This window comes from Bradysia coprophila, unplaced genomic scaffold, assembly GCF_014529535.1.
Source record: "Bradysia coprophila strain Holo2 unplaced genomic scaffold, BU_Bcop_v1 contig_350, whole genome shotgun sequence".
NCBI lineage: Eukaryota > Metazoa > Arthropoda > Insecta > Diptera > Sciaridae > Bradysia > Bradysia coprophila.
In genome coordinates, this window is record NW_023503608.1 from 4,439,061 (window position 1) to 4,462,976 (window position 23,916).

At 35.3% G+C, this 23,916-nt stretch overlaps 2 long non-coding RNA genes across 2 annotated transcripts; one reads left to right on the forward strand and one right to left on the reverse strand.

The window, feature by feature from the left end:
- Positions 1–133: 133 nt before the first annotated feature.
- Positions 134–18,974, forward strand: LOC119080352. Its single transcript, XR_005088316.1, has 3 exons — positions 134–463; positions 1,655–1,659; positions 18,939–18,974. It is a non-coding gene; the product is annotated as an uncharacterized LOC119080352 (long non-coding RNA).
- On the reverse strand, positions 8,627–10,804 carry LOC119080353. Its single transcript, XR_005088317.1, has 4 exons — positions 10,795–10,804; positions 9,941–9,945; positions 9,122–9,124; positions 8,627–8,760 (listed from the first exon to the last, which is right to left on the reverse strand). It is a non-coding gene; the product is annotated as an uncharacterized LOC119080353 (long non-coding RNA).
- Positions 18,975–23,916: the final 4,942 nt, after the last annotated feature.

The window sequence follows — 23,916 nt, forward strand, 5'->3', positions numbered from 1 at the left end:
AAATTTGACAGTGTCAAATGTCATTTTTATTTTTTAAGATCTTTACACTCAAGATATATTTGTAAAATTGGCACCCATGTTCTTTAAATGAAAATCTGATCACTGATATCATTAATATAGCTATTTTGCTAACTAGTCAGTAAATGGGCTTGTTTTGCGCAATAGATGTTCGTGTGCGCAAAACCCCATTTACTAACGTGTTAGCAACAAGATTTTATCTACTGTTAGTTGAAATATTCATAATTTGCAAGCAAAACACATCAACACAAAATCCTGCTACATATGATCGTTGTAGGATTCTGTTAATTGCGTGCGCATAAGTTGCTATATTGGTTATATGCATAAAGCATATAACTAAATATATAAACTTATGCGCACGGAAATTTTAGTGCGTAAATTGACTGTCTTTGCTAACTAGATTCACGCTGAGAATTATGAATTTTTTCAACTTACAGTAGATAAAGTAATCTAACATCACGTAGCAGTCCGCATACGAAAACTAAATTACTTCATTGAAAATTGTAGTTAAGAAGTATGCAAATCTATATCATTAAAATCGATTCCACACCTAAATCAAAAAAGGAAATATTCTGTTGTTTGAAAAAAAAAATATTGCAAATAAGGTTAACAAATCCTTTCATCTAATTAATAGATAGGCAAGGCATGTTGTGTCCCGAAATGTGCGTATAAGAATGATCCGACTGTAAGCTGCTTTCAGTTTCCATCTGATGAGGATTTGAAATCCTTCTGGCTAAAAATGATTCCTAGAACCGATACATTCAACACAACACATGTGCATTGTTCACTTCGACGTCAAATATGTAAAGACTGTGAGTGAGTGAAAAAGGAATCCAGCTCAAGCAACCACGCTTAACCGGGGATGCAGTTCCGACATTGTTTGATATGAACGATGGGGTTGAAATCGATTTAGATAACAATGACGAAATAAATTCAGATGCCACCAACGATGATGTGATAACTGATTTTGTCATGTTGAAGGATAAACTAACTGATAGTGTTACTGACAATGATTGGCTAACAGCATTAGAAGAAAATTATGTGTCCGTTTTTAAGTTGAAGCGCCAATGCAAGTCTTAGTAATCGTTTATGTTTGTTCTCGGAGTTAAGTTCGTTAAAATCCTTTTCAGTAACCATTTTTTTCGTTTGTTGTCGATTTTCAAATTTACATCCAATACGGCATCTCAAGGCGGCTCCTGTCTAATTCAATGCAAATGGCAACTCGTACTAAAAACTACTCTATTTGACACCAAAATACCTCTATTACCCTGCTAGGTGCTTTGGTTCAAACTGCACATCTCAATTCAAGTAAAAGTAAGGCGATATCACATTTTAAACATAGGCACCTTTCATCACTTCGATTTTCAACTTAGATTTGAAAGTTTTTATACACTTCAAACGTCGAAGGTTATTACAGAGGCTGTTGTATTCATGCGTGCGAAGTTAGTCTTAAGAGTCAATTTGCCAAAACTGCGAACAACTTAAAAACAAGCCATCGGTGATTTTTGGTGGGTATACAGTAATTGAATCAGGCGACCCTTCTGAGTCATTTGCAACAAACAAAAATCCTCGAAGTAATTATGTTTTCACGCCAGAAATCATGAAAAAATGGTCTGCACTAGGGTGACCAAAATAGTTTTTGTTGCATATCACCATCGATATAATATAGGGTAGATAAGTAATGTCAAAGTAACTTTATGCGGATAGATCACATGGATGTATGTGTAACGTAACTTACGTTTTGAGAAAGCGCGCGAAGTAATGTCATACAAATATTTGAAAATAATTGAAACTCTGCATTTCTCAATTTCCTTTTTATCTTCGTTTTGCGTTGTGATTCGTATTTTTTGCAATTGTATGTGTGCTACATATTTCCGGAATTTCGTTCTTCGTGTCTCATTATCTACAATATATTATATCGATGCACATCACCGACGATACGTAACGCATTTATCTGAAATTATGGTCATTGGTAGAGGTGTTGACACCGCATATGCTTATCTATAAAACATTTCGAAATTTTTGGTGTATGTGGTGCTGTAGCTATTTTAGGGGAAAATAATTCCAACTTTTGTAGAGTGTTTAAACAAATTACAATAAATAAATTAATGTTTTTAAAACTCAGTCACCACACCATTCGCAAAGTGTTGTCGTTGATACATTGCTATTCAAAGTTATTTGAACCTCTTCAAGGAACCCTTATTTCTTTCCTTATGCTAGTATAATGCATTATATATCTCATATTTTATAAAAGATTAATCGGAATATATTAACTAGCATAGCGCTAAGTTTTGCTTATTATTTCAAATCCTTTGAAGAGTTAGATCCCCAAAGGATCACAACAAAAGATGTTACACGATGTTGAAATACATCGCGTAACATGAGTTTTGTAGCTTAAAGCTATATATTTCTCAATGAATTTTACACATAGTTTGCTTCATAATTAATAAAATATTTTAGCACAAAATTTTGCGCTGTTAGGTATATAAAGGAGTTTGATACGTATCGTCTTGTATCAAAGACATTTATTTCGAGTTGATTAGAATTTCGCGTAGGTTAAATTTAATTATTAGAAGCATGTCTATGTCGTTAGCTTTGTGAAAGTTTTTTTTTCTTCTTGTTATTGAGATTTAAACAAAGTTAATCGTGAACAATAAATGTACGTATACGTACAGTACAGCTGGAACAAAGAGAAAACTTTTAATATCTCATTAGTAGTTTGAGCAAACCGTTTTCAATGTTTGAATGAAAAATGTTTGCTAAGGATTAGTATTAAAAAGCAAGTATGGCCGATCGGTCGATTTATCTTCTACGCATTCACAGTGTATGTCAAAATAATATAGAAATGAGTGCGTTTAAAGAATGACTATGTTCTCCGAGACATTAGATCATACCTGTTTTAAACATTCACGTTTATCACACTATATGTGAATTTGGTCTCCACCGCATTTCATCCATCTTGCAAAAATTGATTTGAATATTTATTTTCATCTCCCCACACCATTTTAGATCCTGATTTTGCAGTTTGTGTTCTTTTTATTTCAATTTTCATTTTCCATAATTTATTAAATGCATAGCGCAGCCGGTATCTAGTATATTTACATGTCATATCTATATAATGTAGACTGCAAAATTCCAATGAAAAGAATTATTAAATTTAACTTTTTGCATTATTTAGTCGGCGAATATTTTTTTTTCTCCCGCGTTGAAATTGAAAATGCAAATAGTAATTTGCACGTTGAAATTAATGGGCCAAATTTCGGAAAATTATTTTAATTAAATTAGAAATCATAAATTCATATGAAAACACAATATCAGGGTAAACCATATGGGGCATCCATTCAATGTGAAAATGCTCAATTATTGGGTTACAGCCATAATAAAATCACATCGAACATGCAACACGTTTTCTCTACCAATTTTCACAAAAGCAATTAAATTTTAAATTGAATTTAATAATTTCTATTAACATGAATTGCTGAATTTTACCGTACATGCCTTACACTTTCCCATTTCATGTAATGAAATAGTTACTAGTTCGAAGTTTCACTTTATAATTGGAGTTACCAATTAAAAGTGTGTATGTGTGCTTGCATATCTACTGGTGCTAAAATATGGGATTGGTCAATAAGTGAAATTGATGGAAACACATTTAGGTCAGACGGCGAGGGTAAAGACAAGAAACTGAAAAAAATCCATGCAATCCTCGAGTTTAATGTTTTCGTCTTTTAAAAAATAAAAGGATTACAATATTGACTTACAGTTATAGGTCGACGTGAACGTGAAGGTAATGCAAATCCGAAATAACACCCAAAACCCAATTCTCTGGTGAATTCGAGTGCAGCGCAAAGTCACTTTGCTGTAGCACCTATAATTTCAATAGAATTTTTGCTGTGTTGAAACCCTTTTACAACATTCATCCTATCATATTCACCAAACCAAACCAAACGAAATGTGACGCTGCACTTAAAAGTCTTAAGATGAGTACACAGTTCCTGAAATGGTTGAAAAATGACGGTCCACTGACTGAAAAATGTATAGAATTACAATCACCAAAGTTACCAATAGCGCAGCATTTGTATACCATTAAAATATAAAGTGGTACCTTTGGCCCGTAATTGCACACATTTTTTAAACATTTTTCAAACATTTTGCAGTCAGTGGACCGTATGCTCTTTTCAGTCATTTTTCAACGATTTTTCAGGAACTGTGTACTCGCCTTTAAATTCACACGAAACTTGCGTTCCATTTATATTGTGATTTGCATAACGTTCAGTGTACTTATACATACAATCTCCCACGCCTATATTTTTTATACCTTTCTAACCACTTCACTCAGTACCACCGTGGCATGCAATTTAAAACTCAAAATAAGATGGACGTCGAAATATTAGTCAAAATGTGTTAAATATATTAATTCATCCAAAAGTATAAAAATTTGTCTCTTTAGGACTTATCTGATAAATCTTTTCAAGTAACTCTTAAACGTCTCTTGCTTAACGAGTGTTCGAATGTACAAGAGTTCATGCTCTGGAGTTCCGATCTTCCATAAGATGCAACTTGTTCGTTTATTGATTGAAGATGCATTTGCTAAGCCAATGCTACGTTGATTAATTTACTATTTACTTGAATGGGAATTTGTAAGCTTCTACTACATCTGACAAAGCTCACAAAAGCTCTTTAACAACAATTAACAGCGTGCGTGCATTCACTATTCATTTGTGTCAATCATATAGCCTTTAATTACAATAATGGAGTACATCTCATTCAACTGTATGAATATCTCTTGGTACAAAATAACATTATGCTCAACACAATCCCTACTCGTACATCAAAAATGTATATTTTTATCTGACTGAAGTTTAACAGAGAACCAATATGGTAACAAAGTGAAATAGTGAAATGCTATCATACTGCTTGCAGCTTTCCAACCAAAAAGTCTCTTTAGATTTGGTTTTAAAATGGAGGGCTCAAAGAAGCTTACTTTCTATAACATGCCCCATGCCTGTGGGTTATTTTTCGACATGCATACAAATCACCATCACGTTATAATAACATTATATCATTCGGTTGGCACAGAGGTCTGTCTGTATCTATACTGTATAATATAGGCCAGAAGTGTGGGCAATGGCAGCGAATTGTAAGAAGCAAAAACAATATTCTCGGTGCATGCTTTTGTGTGATAGATAATAATAATACATGAATTTGTCTTTTGTGCTTGTAGCGAGAGAGGGCCACGAATTCTATGCTGTAAGTATAAGTATACGTGCTGTTTGGCAGATAGGAAAAGAGGATTGTTAGGTTGTATGTTATTTAACATATCATGGAGTTGAGAGTGTGTCGTTCGCTGAACATGGAATAAATACTGGTAGACGTTATTTTCCATTATATTAACGTAACATTTTCTCAAAGAAAATCGTATTTACACAACTGAATTGATAATATGAATTTTTAAAATTTTAATCTCAATATTTCCAGATTACAACATGCTCGTATGTGGTGCATGGATTATTACATTGAACATAAATTTATTAATTTTTCTTTTTGAAAACCTTTCGATTGGCATTTAGACTCACTGTTTGTTACGTCGACGTTCTTGTATGTAATATGTCTGAGTGGAAAGCGCCAGCACTTTATTGGTTGGTATAATTTTGTTCTGAGCATTGAATGGCGGTTTTTATTTTTTTTTTTAAATTGAATACAGCGGCGATTTTAGTTCTATTTTTCAATTTCCATAGAATCTGTCCCTCATTTTGAATTTTCTAGCGAAGAAGAAATCCTCAACTTGTCGATGAAATTGAGGTTTTTATGTTCACCTGGGTATATGCAACTGGTAGCTATAATTACTGGTTGGGACATTTCTCTTTTGAGAGCAGCTCAAGCCGAAGGCGAGGGATATAATCACTCAAGTCAAGTAAATAATTTCCAGACCATTGCTTAGAGTATTTTGCTCGCGAAGACCACTGGAAACGAGTTTTAGCTCTGCTGTCATTGACGGAAAACGAGTTTCCAGGGGGTACAGCATGTAAAATCTTTTACTTCATTTGTTTTGGCATACATCTTGCGATAAAGTATGACCTTCATCATCACTGAATTATTGTTAGCGGATGACTTAGTCGTCTGCAAAAGATTAGTCAAAAAAATATATTTTTCATTCCTGAACAACTTTTTGGCTGTCAATTAGTTTGTTATTCGAGTGGGTTCAGAGACTCCCGTTTTGTCTGTGCGTTGTAATTTTTCGGTCACGTGTGTCTATCGTTTATTTGAAATAAATGTTAACAAAGTCAACATTCTTTTTCTTATTTTATTTGCGCTGACCTGTACATTGTATAAACCTGTAAACACATAACATAAGCATCAGTACTCTCAACTCTTATATTCCAGCCACTATAACTTAATAAATATATAAAAAAACAGAACCTTATCAAGTGGAAAGGCTATTCGTGTTTCATTCAGTACACTTTTTTTATTAACTAATTAGAGTTTAGTCGAGCATTGAGAAATAAAAAAGATTACGTGACAAATGACTACGACATAAAATATTGTTCAACATGATTTTCTGAGCGCAATAAAAGGAAATGTTTGGTAGATAATCTGATTGGATAGAAAATTTAGTTAGACCAGTCTATTTTCGTTATTAATTCAGTGTGTCAACCTGGGGAGTTAACCTTTTCCAGACGACAATTTAATCTGTTAATCGACAACAGCTACCGAAAATCGAAAAAAAAGCGATGAGCTCGGACTTCATTCTTATTTGGTCATGTACAGCAGATGCGCGCTGCGAGCAAAGCGCATAGTAGGGTGCAAAAAATTGTAAGTAGGGTTCTGTATTTGGGCACGCAGATTCCAAAAAGACATTCAATCGAATGCTATCAATGAAACGATCAATTCTTCATTTAGTTTTTTTCCCGTTACAGACGGAGAGGTGTAGGAAGAAAGAGCAATAAATTGACTCGGCCACTTTGTATTTTAGTGTTTTCGGTAGGTTTAGATGGACGGTCAAAATTGTTACAAGCACATTACAACTCAATAAATACCGTCAAATCAATCATGTTTCCCAGACTGATTTTGCAATGACAGTCTGAACGCTGAGAAATTCTAAATTATAAGTCTAATGACAACTTAATCATAAAGGAAATTTCCATTTAAAACGAAAACCGAGAAAAAAATAGCATCCACACCATTCTCACACTTCGAATTTAATAAAAAAAATTCTTTTGTTCCTTTTGTGCAAGACGAAAATCTAATTTATTTTCCTTAATTTATATTTTTTATGTTCATTATGTTCATGTTTATGCTTATTTCTATTAGATATTCAAGTGACGTCCTTATTTCTCATCCTCTTTTTTTTCTCCTCTTCTTTATATCTATATTAGGAAAGGTAACAAATTTTCTAAAAAATATGAAAGAATGCAAACACAACGGAAATGAAATGAAAAACTGAATGTTTGAACTGCTCTTCTGCCTGTTTCCGTAAACATTGCAAACAATTATGGAAATATAATAGGAAAGCTTTTTGAAAAAATATACTAGCACCTTTTCACAACAGTCACAGTCACACAACCAATGTTGAATTTAAACGAATATTTCTCATGTCTGCCATTAAATTAAAATTTTACGAATTCATGATTTTGTTATCGATTCAAAATATTCAGCATGAAAATGTGATATTGAAATTCTTAGAAATTCATTGACCAAGGTCAAGTGTACTTGTTTTGCTGGTGAAATGACAAATTTCAAGCCAATTGTGATATAATCTGCAAATCTTTTACTTTTTAGGTGTTCGTAGTGTGTTGACACAGAATCCTGTACTTCATTTGTTTTAAAATATATCGCGGTGGGGTTGACCAAAACTTAAATAGAGTCGCGAGACCACCTCTGATTTTTCTTCATGTTCTTATTGAGGGACTCGAGTACTATCAGGAACCACATTCAGTTCGCGGATCCTTCCACCCGTTTCGGAGAACCGGCACTCATGGGACCGACGAGTCAATTTGAATACAGATTGTTATCACAGCGGATAGAGGTACTAGTTCTAAGCTAATTCGTGTGAAAATGGCTCCCCCTTTGAATGGCGATATTGGTAGAGGATTCCATGCGCTATTAAACACCGAGAATGGATTTTACAAAATTTGTGTGAATAAAAATTTATTTTTACCATCCTCAGCAAAACTTGGTCTCATCTGTTATAGACAGGTTGACTCTGTCTGCAATAAAACAATAATGCCTGATCAGCCTGCAGTCTAAGCTATACAACGATACCATACTTGCCAAACCAGCCTCACAACAAGTATCTGTTACTACATTTTGTTTGCAGCAAGGTCACTCTACGACGAAATTTTCAATTTATCATCTATCTTCAAGTACCCGTTCCTTTAAGATGAGTGGAATTATTATCCATTCTTCATAAATAAGTGGTTTAAGTTATTTGAATCAATTCTTACATTAACACGTAGTATCTGATTTGAAGCTGACTTCGATAGCAGTTAGAGGAAATTTTCCACAAAAATATGTGGAAATCAGCTTTAACCGACTCCAGATAAACGTAATTACGTAATGTAAGAATTGCTTCAAATAACTTAAACCACTTATTTATAAAGAAAGAATTAGTCCCTCTATCCGTTGCGATAACAATCGGTATTCAAATTGACTCGTCGGTCCCGCACGGCCATGAGTGCCAGTTCTCCGAAACGGCTGGAAGGATCCGCGAACTGAATGTAGTTCCTGATAGTCCTCGAGTCCCTCAATAAGACCATGAATAAAAATCAGAGGTGGTCTCGCGACTCTATTTAAGTTTTGTTCAACCCCACCGTGTACGAATGACCGTAGATTTATCGCATAATTCTTTCGTTGATGCCAGTAACAGATGATTAACCGTTGCTAAAAGTTTGACGTGATTACATTTCCATCATGTATCATTTAGCACCTTGTCCTAGACAAAACTACACCTATTTGCACCTGTAATTTAGCTCTAATAAAAAATAAATTGTAAACGAAATTCCCGTACAGAATTCCGAAGTAGCATCATAAAGAAACTATATCCCATCATTTTTATCCCTTTAAATAGAACCAACAATCGATTCCACACATTTGTCTTATAAACCGTCTATAATTCAGTTGATTTAACTTAACTCTCCAGTACTCTTTCATCCGAAACTAAAACAACGTCTGCTTTGGTGCACTATAAAATAACTTTGCAACAAATTTCGTAAAATTTTCCACAAAACAAAAAAAAAACAAAAAAGGAGAGAAAAAAACGTTGAAAGAAAATCTCCCAAGCCATATATAGTTGCGATACATAAATAGTAAAGGCGAAAACCTGCAGCTAGAGTGACACTAAATTTATGGCTTGCGGTTACAAAACAAATGCAATGAAAATTGAGGGAAAAAAGCGAACCGAATGGAGTTTCACAATATACAATTCCATGCTATGAGAGGAATGCAACTGAACCTCCTATCCATTGGATAACGTAAAACATAAAATGAAACACAGGTAGGTATATCCATTGTATACGGTATTGTTGCAAACCTGGACGTGGAAAAACCACCAAGAATCGCGAAACCGGATCTGAATCAACCACCTTCCGCAATTTCAAATAAATCGCTAGCATTATTTTTAACTTCCGTTCATAGGACTGTTGAAACTAATGAGGTATAACAAACTCATAAAAACTGAAACAGTACTGGAATTGTGGCACTTTATGTATTTTTTTGGGATTATTTTTTCCCGAAATATTTTGTTGAATGTCAGTTTTTGCAAGGATTATTATGGAGTTAACGTATGTATAGCACTTTATTCCTGGATTGCTTTTTAGCGGGTACTTCAAACTAAAGACTTAGTTCTCAAGTAAACAGTTATGAGGTCACCGGTTAGAACATAACCAATGAGCTCAGTTAAATAACGTTGTATCAAATACTAGACGACTCCTTCAACCTTTCCGTAAGTAAGAGTTGGAATTCGGTGATAACAACACTGAGTCGTTCTTGGGACAGGGTATTGCATCGTTAGCAATTTGTATTAAGTAATTTTGTTTCTACAGAACCAACATACACAACATATCAACATATGATGTGAATACAATTTAGATTTTCAAAGGATGAAGTAGGACTAGGTAGGAATCTGTCACTAACGGAAGGAGACGAGGACGACATGTTACAAAATCACTATTTTGAATAATCTTTATTACGTAAGGCTAGTAGAGCCAGATATCATCGCTTATGTCCTCGTCCTCGCTGTCGTCTCTTAATGGTTAATCAAAAGTCTAAAACTTCGAATAAAACTTCTTCGAAACTAATTGCACCATAATTCAATTAACATGAACTCATACATCGTTTACTGGAAATTCCACAATGTAGCAATCTGCAATCATAGCCATGGTAGTGATGACTTTAATGTTTTACAATGCCCATTAACAACCATTGCATGCTATTACTAACTTTTGTGTTTACGGGCCATTTACCAGCCATTTCAAAACAACCCATCTATTCGAGAAAGAATATTTTCAACGATTAACAACATGTACGAATCGAGTGTAGTAGGTTGACTTCTGTACGTACCGAACAATGTACGAATGTGTATTTATATGCAATTCGAACTGCATAATTATGATTTACAACCATTAAGCGTTGTGGCAGAGAAAGGGCATTATTAGTTTTGTTTAACGGAAAATTCAAACAAATTATGTCATTAATCATGTTTATACCACCCAATAATTTAGATTATCATAATAAATAGTTATGTTTGACTACATTTCTGGGCTATGCTGCTACACACACACATCAGTTGAACTGGAAAATGGTATATTGTTTGTGTATTTACCGCGGTGATATTCCGAACGGCTAGTGTATTATAATATGTTTCTGCCATTATTTGTCTAAATTAGCGAAAAAGGGGTGAAATTCCGACAAATTGACTAATGTTATGCCTGGCGTTTTGATGCAGATATATAGGTCAATGACACAGATTGAAATTATTTCAAAATTTTCAGAAAGGTGAAACAACCAAACAAGTAACACAAACGACATCAACCCATCAATTTGCCTGCCAGAGTCCAACATGTCGCGTCGTTATCGTTGTGGTAAGACCTTAGGTTCATATCGCTAGTCGCAGAATATTATGTCCTTGTTTTGTAGTTAACAGTGATTACATCTAAATCAACAAATGTTTCCAAGAAAGTAATTGTTTAGACAAAAGAAGTAATAGATTCTGTAATCATGCTGATGATATACTTGCCATCTGTAAATGGCTGATGAGATCGATCGATTTTTATTCAATTTCATTAAAAATATTTTCCGATTTCCCACACTGTACTACAATAGTTATTTAATCCGCAGAGTGGCTTGTGAAGGAGGCAAAAGTATCTAAAATCGCTCTTTGGCATTCAAAAAATGATTTGCGTCGCTGTGAGGTTATTTCTCGATGAACACATTTAACGTACCAATTCAATTTTCTGCTTTTCTATGCAAATGAAATGTCTGAATGTTCAACAAAAATGTTGTCTAAATAGACGTCAAGTTCGGTGGGGGAGAGGAGGACGTGTCGCGTACAGTTGTCTGACGTTATGTCATTATTCTTTCTTTTTTCATGAACGCAACTGCTATTTATAAAATGATTAACGGTCATCCCATCCACACTCGGCACACACACATACACACACGATGTACAGAAAAAAAATGTTTTCACCAAACAAATTTTCAATTAACATCCGAACGTTTTCCGTCATTTCACATCCATAACACCACAACACACTACATAAAAAATGCTGCTGAGCAGTCTTCTTGTGTCCCTCCTCTAATATTACGTGTATGCCTAGCATATTATAACATATCATTACGTACATTTTTATGCCACCACCGATATAACCCGAGCCAAAAGGAGAGAGGACCGAAAAAAAAGAAGCGAGGAAGCAAAGAGATAAATTTTCTAACTGATGGTTCTGTAAATTTGCGGTTCGACTAAAGAGAAATGAAATTAAGAAACTTCTTTTTTGGTTTTCTGTTCACGTTTTCCTATTGTTGTGCTGCGAATAATAAAATATTAAAACGATTTTCATGATTTTAGGCGTTTTCCGAGTAGGTTTTGGTTGCGATTCAGGTAAATGGTTTCCCATTTGCTTGGCAAAACGATGATCGGTTATTGTTGTTCTCCGGTATATATACTGCTTGTAAGTTGTAACGTAATATTTTATTGGATGTATGGGGTTGATTTTGCGTTAACAGGAAGTTAACGGCACGGTTTAGGATATTGAGACATTGTCGATTTTACCGAAGTAAATTTGTCGTTTAACGATTTCTTCCAGCAGTCATTATTGGGCCGTAGAAAATTTGCTATTAAAATTTCAATGTTCCCTAATTTCAAAGTGTTTTCCAACCACGTAATAAGCTGACGTCAGATGTTACATAATGTCTGTAATATCTGTGGAAGAAACTGGTATAGTCTTAGCATAATTCACATGGTAACATGGTATATGGATTATAAAGCAATGAATATTTTAACTACTACCGTGAAGTGGTGGTGTAATAAAAGTGCGTTTATCAACATGAATAAGTGTTATGATCCTATTACGTCGCCATGTACAATTGTTATTCTATTCAGCATTGCAAATAATGTTTCGTAACGAGAAGGATTATGGTTTTGTATTAGTATATATATTACTCGATTTGTTCCATATTCAGCTCGGTGAATGGCGAACGGAGTCGTATATATTTTAATCTATTTAGTACACATGGATGCCTTAACAATACTGACAACAAGCGAGCCGTGTGCGTGCAGATGGACTCATCAAATAGTGTGCCGGTAAGGGGTAGATCATAAATTACGTCACTCCAAAAGTGGGGGAAGATTTTTAACACCTTTTGCGGAACTGAGGGAAGGATGTGTTAAAAATACAGATAGTCTTACTCAAATTTAAATTACGAAATTTGTTTAACTAGGAAATGAGTTCCCTCCAACACGTAATGTTTTGTCAAAATTTACAGTTTACAGAGCCATTGTATTCATAAGCAAATGTCTCAGCTTTTCCAAATTTCTAAAGCTTATTTAACAAAATATGTTCCCTTTATGCATTAATTGTGGGGAATAAATCCACGTAACTACTGCTTGACTTGCATGTAAAACTTATTAAAAAGTTTAGAAACTTTCGATATATGTTTTTATTCACGACACAGCTTTATGTCAGAACGTACAGACTCGTACGAAGAGAGGGTTAAACATTTTCCGGCAACTTCAGATGTATGACAATAACTACCAGAAGGAATTCTGCCTATAAACCATTGAGACAGTAAGCATCAACAGACTGAAATCAAATCTTTCACTTCATTTGGTTTAACAATAAAATTTTGCTATATTATTCGAAGATAAATGCAGCTCGTAGCTTTTATTTTTGTCGCTGCTGTCGATAACAGATGACTAGATGCATTTAGAACCCGCTTTATGATCCAGCTTTTTCATTTTTCTAAAGATGCTACACCATGTGCGAAATTTGAGCATGCGAGCCTTTCTGAGTTGATATAGTCGACCAAGTCTATGTGAATCGTCCATTCGTTGGAACATGTTTATATGCATAATCTCATCATGTTCAATATTTGGATTGATAGAACATAAAATTTATCTTTTGGATCTATTCAACGGCATAGTCTGTTGTGAAAAAACATGTTAGCCGATCCGAGAAGTTTCATGTGGCGGAGCTTCTATTGACGGTTAATAATCAAGTTCGGCTGTAAGACACTTCTCAGTTTCTTCGCTATTAAACTTTCTATTTTACTTCCTCTGCTTTATGTGTCTTTATGAATTCAACATTTAATCATTTCCTTGTTCGAAACTGTTCATACCTTTATTATATCAAGATTGTCAGGCCGTGAATAATTCGATGTTTAAGTTTGTATGACTATGACCCTTTGTGCATCTACAGTTTTATTCGTACTCACAACATATGTTGCTAATGGTTTCAGTCCACTTCCGTTCTGGGATGGATGGTCATTAGATACAACAGCGCCGGTATCAAGACCGCGGCTAACGTGTCTGGTAGAGAGGTGCATGTGTAGCCTGTTTTATTATTTTACGTCTCGTAAGGGTGTGAAATTAATCGCCTGCGATGTACATACATATACAATACAAAATTAAGTTGTTACATTGAAGCATAATGTCGGGGCATACAGTGGTAATGTTTGCATGCAATTTATTGTTTAATTCGGAAAGTTCATGCATTTTGAATTTCCAGCACACAGTCTGTCAACCGGATTGAAGAACGTATAATTTCTTCATTCGTGTGGAGTGTCTGAAGTAATATACAAAGTAAATCAGAAATAATTAGAATCTTTGTCCAATGTTTAACAATTCATTAATTCACATTGCATTGGGTCCTAAATATTCGAGAAATTATTATTTAATGATCTACATAACACTTACACGGTGTGTATACATCCCAGAAATGTCAACATTTTCCATGAAGCATCGAGTACATTTTGTATTTTACAATTGTCCACTTAATTATTCAAACATTTATAACACCATTTCTTATTGGATGCAGTGCGGTGTTGTACCACCTAGTATTTCGTTTGCATTTCATCACATGCTATGTATGGTTATTAAACAATAGGATAATGATGCCCGAAGACAATTGCACAATTCTGATGATGTCGACGATGCATAACTGGTGCCACTGGTAGAATTGTGGGAAAATAACTCTCTTTTGCTCCACGTTGTGTTGCCTTAAAGTAGTTTCCATGGGCATTAAAAGGGTGCAACGAAATGAAGGGCTTTTGAAATGTGTCCTGCAGAAATGAGAGGTTTTGCAGCTCCTTTCTAACATGAAGTTCGAACAATTGATTCGGGTTTCAGGGTTTTCAGAGCAAGAAAACGATTCAGTCTCCCGATTCGACTCTTTTTTTTCAAAGCAGTTATTGGTAAATGGATCAGGTTCAGAAGCTCGAAATGAAGACGCACATTGAGTCAAGTCAAGTCAGAGCTCTCTCCCTCTTTTGTGACATACTCTGTTGTAAGATACATATCACTCGGATACTCAACACTTTTGCACAAAAAATCGATCCACCCTACGACAATCATATTTTATGCGTTTAGGTTAAAATTACATGTTGACCATGCGAAAAGATATTTTCATGACAAGGAAACTGAGGATTTTACAGATCATGATGAACGCTTGAACTGTGGACTTATGTTTTGATATAAATTTCGGATGTGCTCTGGATTTGCAAGTGAATACAGTTTGATGTCTGTAAACCAATGTGAATAAGCTGTAGCAGCATTTCTATTAAATAAATAAAGTTTCAACCATATTCTGAATTTGCTGAATGGTTTCAGTTGTAATGTGTACAGTACACACAGTGATAGCTCAATGATATCGCATGGAATTATTGTTTCGGTTAATTGTTGTTCTTGTTGTTATTTTAATGCTAAAATGGATGGGAGTTTTTAAATGCTCCTGCTAAAAGCTCATTGAAAAGTGGGTAGAACCAAATGAATAATTTGTTTTAATTGTTTATTCTTCCAGTTCATCCTATATTATAACATTAATATCTATCTATGCTTTTAAAGTGAGGTAATACAACTGCGTTTTACAACCAACCACTTTTGAAATGATTTTTTGATGTCTACTCTTACTCTTATGTTGTTTTTCATAACAACGCGGGATTGTTTACTACCGAATATTTATCACCTTCCATTATATTTATAGCATCTATTCCGAACACATTTCTTACCCTTCTTGATATCAACAGATTTTTAATTCATCACGATCTTTAAATTTAGTCGTATACATTTCGCACATCACGACCTTTTCTCTTAGCATGTACCTTTTGTTTAACAATTTTTTTCTCTTCTAATGACCCTTTCTAATAAATGAGTAATATGTCGGCAACGTAAGTAGGCAATTCTAGTCAACATAAGTTAGCGTGTACGTTGATCTACTACGTGTTAATGGAAATAATGCGAAAGAACTTCTGTGACTTGTTTGTTAATATAGGTAATCGAGACACGTCCCATTTAAAAATACACCGCCTCTGTAATACACCTTTTCCATAAAAAAAAAATATTTTATTCAGATTATTATCTGTAATTACGGCACGGACTCTTCCCCCCACACACAAACCATATCTATTTTTGGCAAAGTCCAGAAATTATTTCACTTTTTCTTTTCAATTTACTACGTGTCCGAAACTTTCTCGTATAATGATCTAATAAACGTGAACATTTGAAATCATTTTCGTGAAAAGAGACAGAGAATTTTGACTTATTATTTATGAGTTAAACATAAAAACAAAAATGATAAAATGTAAGAAATAGTCACCGCTTTTCGTTCCGAAAAGATTATTCGTACGATTTCGAGGAACTTTTTTTGGTCACGTAGTGCAAATTTTAAATTATTTCTGGTTGTAGATGTGGTACAAAAAAGATCCCTATTATTAGCGGAGTCTTGATTCGTCGTCTATAACGATTCCATTGGGTTGGGACGGACTATAGAGGGGGTTTAGCGTTAACGTTAAGGCTTAACTTAATTGGTCGAATACGTAGGGTTATCGTAAAACATTTAATCGTTAAGCCCAAAAAATTGTGGCTCTTGGAATAAGAACTCATCAAGCTCTATATGTGTCTCGGTTTTAATCGTTCATCGACGTCAATATTTCGGTGCGAGTCAATTGGAAGATGAGACAATGACACAGTGTCAAACAGTGTTTGATTTCGAGCATGTCGATGCAGAATACCTGAAACGATGTTTAAGAGAGATGAAGAACAAAAGCGATACCAAGCTAGTCAGTCCAAGGATTCTGCTGGATGCCTGGCCGATTATTGGAGATATTGTGAATGACATTGTAAATCAATCGCTGGATGAGTCAATGCCGGATGAATGGAAAATTACAACGGTAGTGCCTGTACCGAAAACTGTTAGACCGAAACGAGCTGAAGATTTCCGTCTGGTGAACATGCTGCCTACATTGGAAAAACTCATCGAAATTGTAGTAAAAAATCAGCACATGAAGTACATCGAAGAAAACGACCTTTTATCGCTGTATCAATCAGGATATAGGATGAACCACTCATGCGAAACTGCGCTTAATCTGGTCTTGGCGAAGTGGAAGGAAATAGGCGAACAAGGTGATACAATTCTGGCGGTATTTCTAGATTTGAAACGAGCGTTCGAGACGATCGACCGTAAAAGGCTGTTAGCGAAGCTGCGCAAATTGGGTTGTTCCCACCGAGTGGTCGATTGGTTCAGAGGATATTTAGATGGCAGAAGTCAGCAGACAAAAGTGAATGGACACACATCAGACCGTATTGCGAACGACCTTGGGGTCCCACAAGTATCCGTTTTAGGCGCCATTTTGTTTGTGTTATACGTGAACGATATGCCTCGTCAGCTACACAATGCATTCATAAACCTTTTCGCCGATGACACATTGATTTACCTACACGGAAAAGATATTGACGCAATGCGAAACGAAATGAACATCGAACTCGAAAGAATTAACCAGTGGTTGAAGCAGAACAAGTTGAAGCTGAACGTTAGCAAGAAAAAAGTGATGGTGCTGGGAAACGCATTGATGAAATCTCCGTTGAACTCAATTATAATGGACGGTGAAGTGTTGGGAATTGAACGTGAATACAAGTACCTTGGAGTGATGCTGGACGAAAAATTGAGCTTTAAAGCAAACATAGACTACGTTTGCAAAAAAGTGGCGAAGAAAGTGGGAGTCCTGTCAAGATTGGCGAGAAACCTTACCTTCAGTGCAAGTATGAGCATTTATAAGTCGGTAATAGCCCCTCACTTCGACTACTGTGCATCGCTTCTTTATCTGAGTGACGCATCATCATTCGACCGTATGCAAAAACTGCAGAACCGAGCAATGCGGGCGATACTTCGATGCAAGAGGCTGACACCCATAATGGAAATGTTAGATGCACTGGACCTGTTGAGTGTCAAACAACAGAGGGTGAACGAGAGTACGATGAAGTTCATATACAAACTTAAGAATGGTCAACTACCGCGATACCTCAGCGATATGGTGACGTACAACTGTGATATACACATGTACCCTACGAGATCAAAAAATGACTTTAGGGTAGCATGCAGGACGAGGGAAAAAACTTGGAATTCAGTGTTTCATAAGGGATTGGTGCAGTTTAATTCGTTACCCGGACATATAAAGAATGAGAAGAGTGAACAGACGTTTAAAAATAATTTGAGACAATTTTTGAAAGTTAATTTTTGAGTTTTGTGTACTGTCTCAATATGTGTTCTATGTAAATTTGTGATTTTAATAGCTTTTGCTAAATAAATGAATAATCTAATCTAAATAAAGGCTAACTATCGAATCTTTTACTTCGTCTATCCCAAAAAGTATTTAAAACGGATTTACAAAAAAATCCTTTACTTCATTAGTTTTAACATCCGCTTTGCTATATAAAACGACATTGACAATAGTGATATGCCAATTTTACTTTTCGTTGTCGATGACAGATGAAATCCAATCCTAAAGAATTGGAACTTAGTAACTTTTTAGACCCGTACGAAGTACTGGGGTCTTATAGGTTTACGCATACGTTTGTAACACGTCGAATTGGACTCCCTGAGTAAGGGGAAACCTATTGTGGTTGTCTAGAGATGCCAAATCCGCGAAAAAAAAATGTCCGTCTGTCTGTCCGTCTGTCTGTCTGTCCGTCTGTCTGTCTGCACGATAACTTGAGTAAAACGCATCCGATTTTGAAAATTCTTTTTTTTCCCGTTTGGTAATGTCAAAAGACAGGCTAAGTTCGAAGATGAGTGATTTTGGATCGACCCCTCCCGAGCTGTGGCCCAATAAGTGCTTTACGGTTTTTCGAAGATATCTCCGGACATTTAAACGTTAAACTTGTAAGTGATACGTCAAATAAAAGGTATTTACAATACCGATCGACAAAAAAAAAGTTTATGGAAATCGGATGACCGACTCGTGAGTTAGACCCCTTGGTGTGGAACAGGCACAGGGCGGCAAGCAGTTTTTGCTTGTAGGTCGGCCACATTTGAACATATTTCGTCTGTTTTAGCTTTATTAGATAGGTATTGACCGTACCAATCAGGGAAAATTTTTATGAAATTATGTTCTCCGGAGCGTGAGCTAGGTCTCTTGGAGTGAGCTCTTATCTGGCTACTCGGAAGTACAGTGAACGTGGTGTATTTTGGCAATATCTCGAGTAAATTTTGACCGAATTTCATGAATTTTTTTTTGTTTGAAAGGTATTAACGAATGTAAAGCATCGGTACTATTTCCGGTCTCCTAACAAAATGGCTGCCGGCGGCCATATTGGATTTTAGTAAAACGATATAAAGTGGGAAAAATGATGCTTAGAGAGTTTCTGTTAACATGGAAATAATGTGTTAAGTGTGAGGGGTTTCAGGGATTCCATATATGGACATCTATATATACCTATATACAGCTATATTGAGCTATATACAGGCATATAGAGCTATATAATAGCATATTCCTCTGTGAAATGTTTATTTACAGTGAAATATAGGTAAATATAGCGGTATATAGCTGTTTAAATAGGAATTTATGAAAATTGACTTCGTACGGGGCTGTCTATATTGCCTCCGGCAATTTAATTGTATATGATAACAAGGCAAAGAGTGGATAATGTAAGTGATTTAAAAGGAAGAATAGTTTTTCAGCAGAGAAGAAAATGAAGTAAGAGAAATGAAGAGTTTCACATTCAAGGCTTTTGATACGAATAGGTGTTTCGTACGGGTCGGCGTTAGCTATGTTTTAATTTGGCTTTCACTCACATACGAATTTCAATGAAACACTTATACATGAAATATTTCGTTTGTACAAATGTATTGCCAGATTTTATATTCTGCGTTTTGAAATACAAGGAAAACAGGGAAGAAATGGTTATTTGGTTACCAAGGGGATAAGATAGAAAATTGCAACAAGAGCGAAAGTTACACTCGATGGAATTTCCTATTTCTCCCCGAGGTGAACACATAATTTTTCGTCCGTGCGTACCGTGAACAACCGTTTTTATCCACGAAACAAAATGTCCCTGTCCCTGAAATGTCATCAGAGAGAGCGTCAAGAAAACGTTATCTTCTCACAGCATTTACGTGGGGGAAAATAAGGTTATTCACGCCGCGCCGCACAGATGAAATAATTTATTCGTCTCTATCCAGAGGACAGTGCTCGTTCGTTTAGCACGGCCACTGTTCAAGGCCGATAAAGTAAAGACAACCCAAATCTCCTTATTTACTTAAAAAATTAGCGGATCTTCAAATCACAACAAGTATCCATAATATAACGAAACATTAATCTTGTCTCCCAACAAAATTGAAATCGAGCATACACATTGCCAATGAAATCCAGTTCATCGCCATAACTTGATGGAGAGTATAAATTCAGATCCCTTTCGAAAGATTATTATACTATGGAAACCTCAAAGTTGAATGAGTACTTGAAACTGGGAACGTAATACACTGTCGTATTTAATGTGATGGCATTGCAAAACAATTTACAATTGGAATGCAATGGTGACGGGACGGTATACTCAATTATTAAATGAACGACTTCATTTTAACATAATAAATTTTAAGGTTTAATAATCCCCTCTCTCTCTATATATATATATATATAAGATCACTTCAAATTTCATTTACTCAAAAACTTTATAAATCTACTTAAAGTTTAATTCAATTTTTAATCACGGTTCAACCAAAAATTTTCCCATTTCATTATTTACATCCTCTTAAAGAATTTTCCTAGATATTTTTTTTTCTGTTGTTGTTGTTGCGCTCCATATCTATTATAATGTATAGTCGCAGGCCTCATGGTGTATTTCATACTTCAACCTACCGCTCTCTCACAAACGGTTCTTTTTTTTTATCAAATGTAAATTAAATCTACGAGACTCAATTAATGAGTTTCAAAGTAATTACAATTTTATTCAAATTTATTTGTGATTTCAGAAGAAGAAGAAGAAAAAAATTTTTGTTTAAAAACTTTTTTGGTATAAATAATTACTCAGTCGTTAAGATAACATGATTTCCTTTTTTGGTGCGTGGAAGTTGTTCAGTTTTGTTTTATGGTGGAACGACAAGTGACGTTGTATATATTTCCGAAATGTTTGGGCGTTCAACCTATTTAATATCGAATACAAGAGATGAATTTGATTATACGAATGAAACACGACGGAGTATACCTGTAAAAAGTGGTAAGAGGTGGCTAAAAACACCTAGCGGAACGGAACAGACATGTTTGTATATGTACACAGTGACAGGTGGAAAACCACCCCCGACAGCGTCATCAATCAAATTTTTATTATACTAAAATGTTTGGCTGTAGTATGTTCGTACTGCAAAGGTTTGTTTTTATGTTCTCATAAAATAAATTCCAATAAGAGTAGAAATATTCCACATTGCATATACACAGCAAACATTAGACGGTAAAGGACATTCATCAATCTACTACATAATTCAATGTTCATGTTAATTTCAAAGATGAACCATATTCAACGGGAACCAAACACGATTTGCTGTTTATGTAGTTTAATAGTTGAGATAGCGAACTGTTGTAAGGGAATGGCGTTTCTTGATAAATAGGATAAAAAATCTATTCAAGGCTGAAGGTGACACAGGGCCTTATGTCTTAACTTACAAAATGTCTGATATCGGAAGAGGGATCGCATTTTGCGTTTGAGCTCAAACATTTTTTCAGAGAAAATTTTCACCCTTAAGAGATTTTTGACTCAGTACTTTCAGAAGTTTTCGGATTGTTTTTTGATAAAAAACGAGCCATCAGAACAGTCGGAGCGTTTGCTGCGACTGAGCCCCGTACAAACCCGTATATCTATTGCGTACGTGACCCTAGTGCGTCTGTCACCCTACTTTGACCGTAAGCCTATGCGCCGGTTAAAGTAGTTAAAGTAAAATTATTATGTAATGTGTACATCTTAGAAATTGCGCATAGCGCAATTACGAAGCCCCGTACGACGTTCCTTTCAAATAAAACAAAACTTTCAAATAGCCCTAAAATTTTAATTTATTGAGTATAAATACACATAGGCCTAGTATCGGCCTCAGTCCGAGGATCCAAATCTATTTTTTTTTTCAACTACATTCTATTCGGCCTTTGATTACCTTCCAAATGAAACAAAAAATACGAAAAACGTATGAAATTAGCTCGAGTTATATGTAAAATACACATAGGGCCCTAGTAACGGCCTTAGTCCAAGGACCCAAATTTAATTTTTTTTTCAACAACATTCTATTCGGTGTTCGATTACCTTCCAAATGAAACAAAAATTACGAAAAACGGATGAAATTTACTCGAGTTATATGTGAAATACACATAGGGCCCTAGTAGCGGCCTTAGGCCAAGGACCCAAATTTAATTTTTTTTTCAACAACATTCTATTCGGCATTCGATTACCTTCCAAATCAAACAAAAATTACGAAAAACGGATGAAATTTACTCGAGTTATATGTGAAATACACATAGGGCCCTAGTAGCGGCCTTAGGCCAAGGACCCAAATTTAATTTTTTTTTCAACAACATTCTATTCGGCATTCGATTACCTTCCAAATCAAACAAAAATTACGAAAAACGAATGAAATTTGCTCGAGTTATATGTAAAATACACATAGGGCCCTAGTAGCGGCCTTAGGCCAAGGACCCAAATTTATTTTTTTTTTCAACAACATTCTATTCGGCATTCGATTACCTTCCAAATCAAACAAAAATTACGAAAAACGGATGAAATTTACTCGAGTTATATGTGAAATACACATAGGGCCTTAGTAGCGGCATTAGGCCAAGGACCCAAATTTAATTTTTTTTCAACAACATTCTATTCGGCATTCGATTACCTTCCAAATCAAACAAAAATTACGAAAAACGGATGAAATTTACTCGAGTTATATGTGAAATACACATAGGGCCCTAGTAGCGGCCTTAGGCCAAGGACCCAAATTTAATTTTTTTTCAACAACATTCTATTCGGCATTCGATTACCTTCCAAATCAAACAAAAATTACGAAAAACGGATGAAATTTACTCGAGTTATATGTGAAATACACATAGGGCCCTAGTAGCGGCCTTAGGCCAAGGACCCAAATTTAATTTTTTTTTCAACAACATTCTATTCGGCATTCGATTACCTTCCAAATCAAACAAAAATTACGAAAAACGAATGAAATTTACTCGAGTTGTATGTAAAATACACATAGGGCCCTAGTAACGGCCTTAGTCCGAGGACCCAAATTTAATTTTTTTTCAACAACATTCTATTCGGCCTTTGATTACCTTCCAAATGAAACAAAAATTACGAAAAACGGATGAAATTTGCTCGAGTTATATGTAAAATACACATAGGGCCCTAGTAGCTTTTCACTTCTAAGGCCCTAACTCACGGTCCACTCACCCGATTTTAAAAAACTTTTTTTTCCTGGATTGGTATTGACAATACCTATCATTTGCCGTGTCAGTTACATTTCCATCGTTTATTTTGCCATAAATATCACCAAAAGACCTTAAATCACTTAGGTGGCCCTAACTCACGAAGGGCCGACCCGAATATGCCCATCTTCGAACTTAGCCTCACTATTTTGACTATCTTTCAGGGAAAAAAAAATTTTTGAAATCGGATTTGATTTACTCAAGATATCGACGTGACGGACAGACGGACAGACGGACAGACGGACAGACGGCCCAAATTTTTATTGCGGATTCGTCATCTATGAACATAGGCAAACACTTTGCCCTTACCGTCTGCTTCGAATTCCATCAATTACACACGGCATCGTAATCCTATAAGCCCCTTCGTACTTCGTACGGGGCTAAAAAGTTTTTACACAGTCACCAAAGTTCATCGAAAGTTCACCAAAAAATTTTTTCCAGAAAAGTCATTTCTCG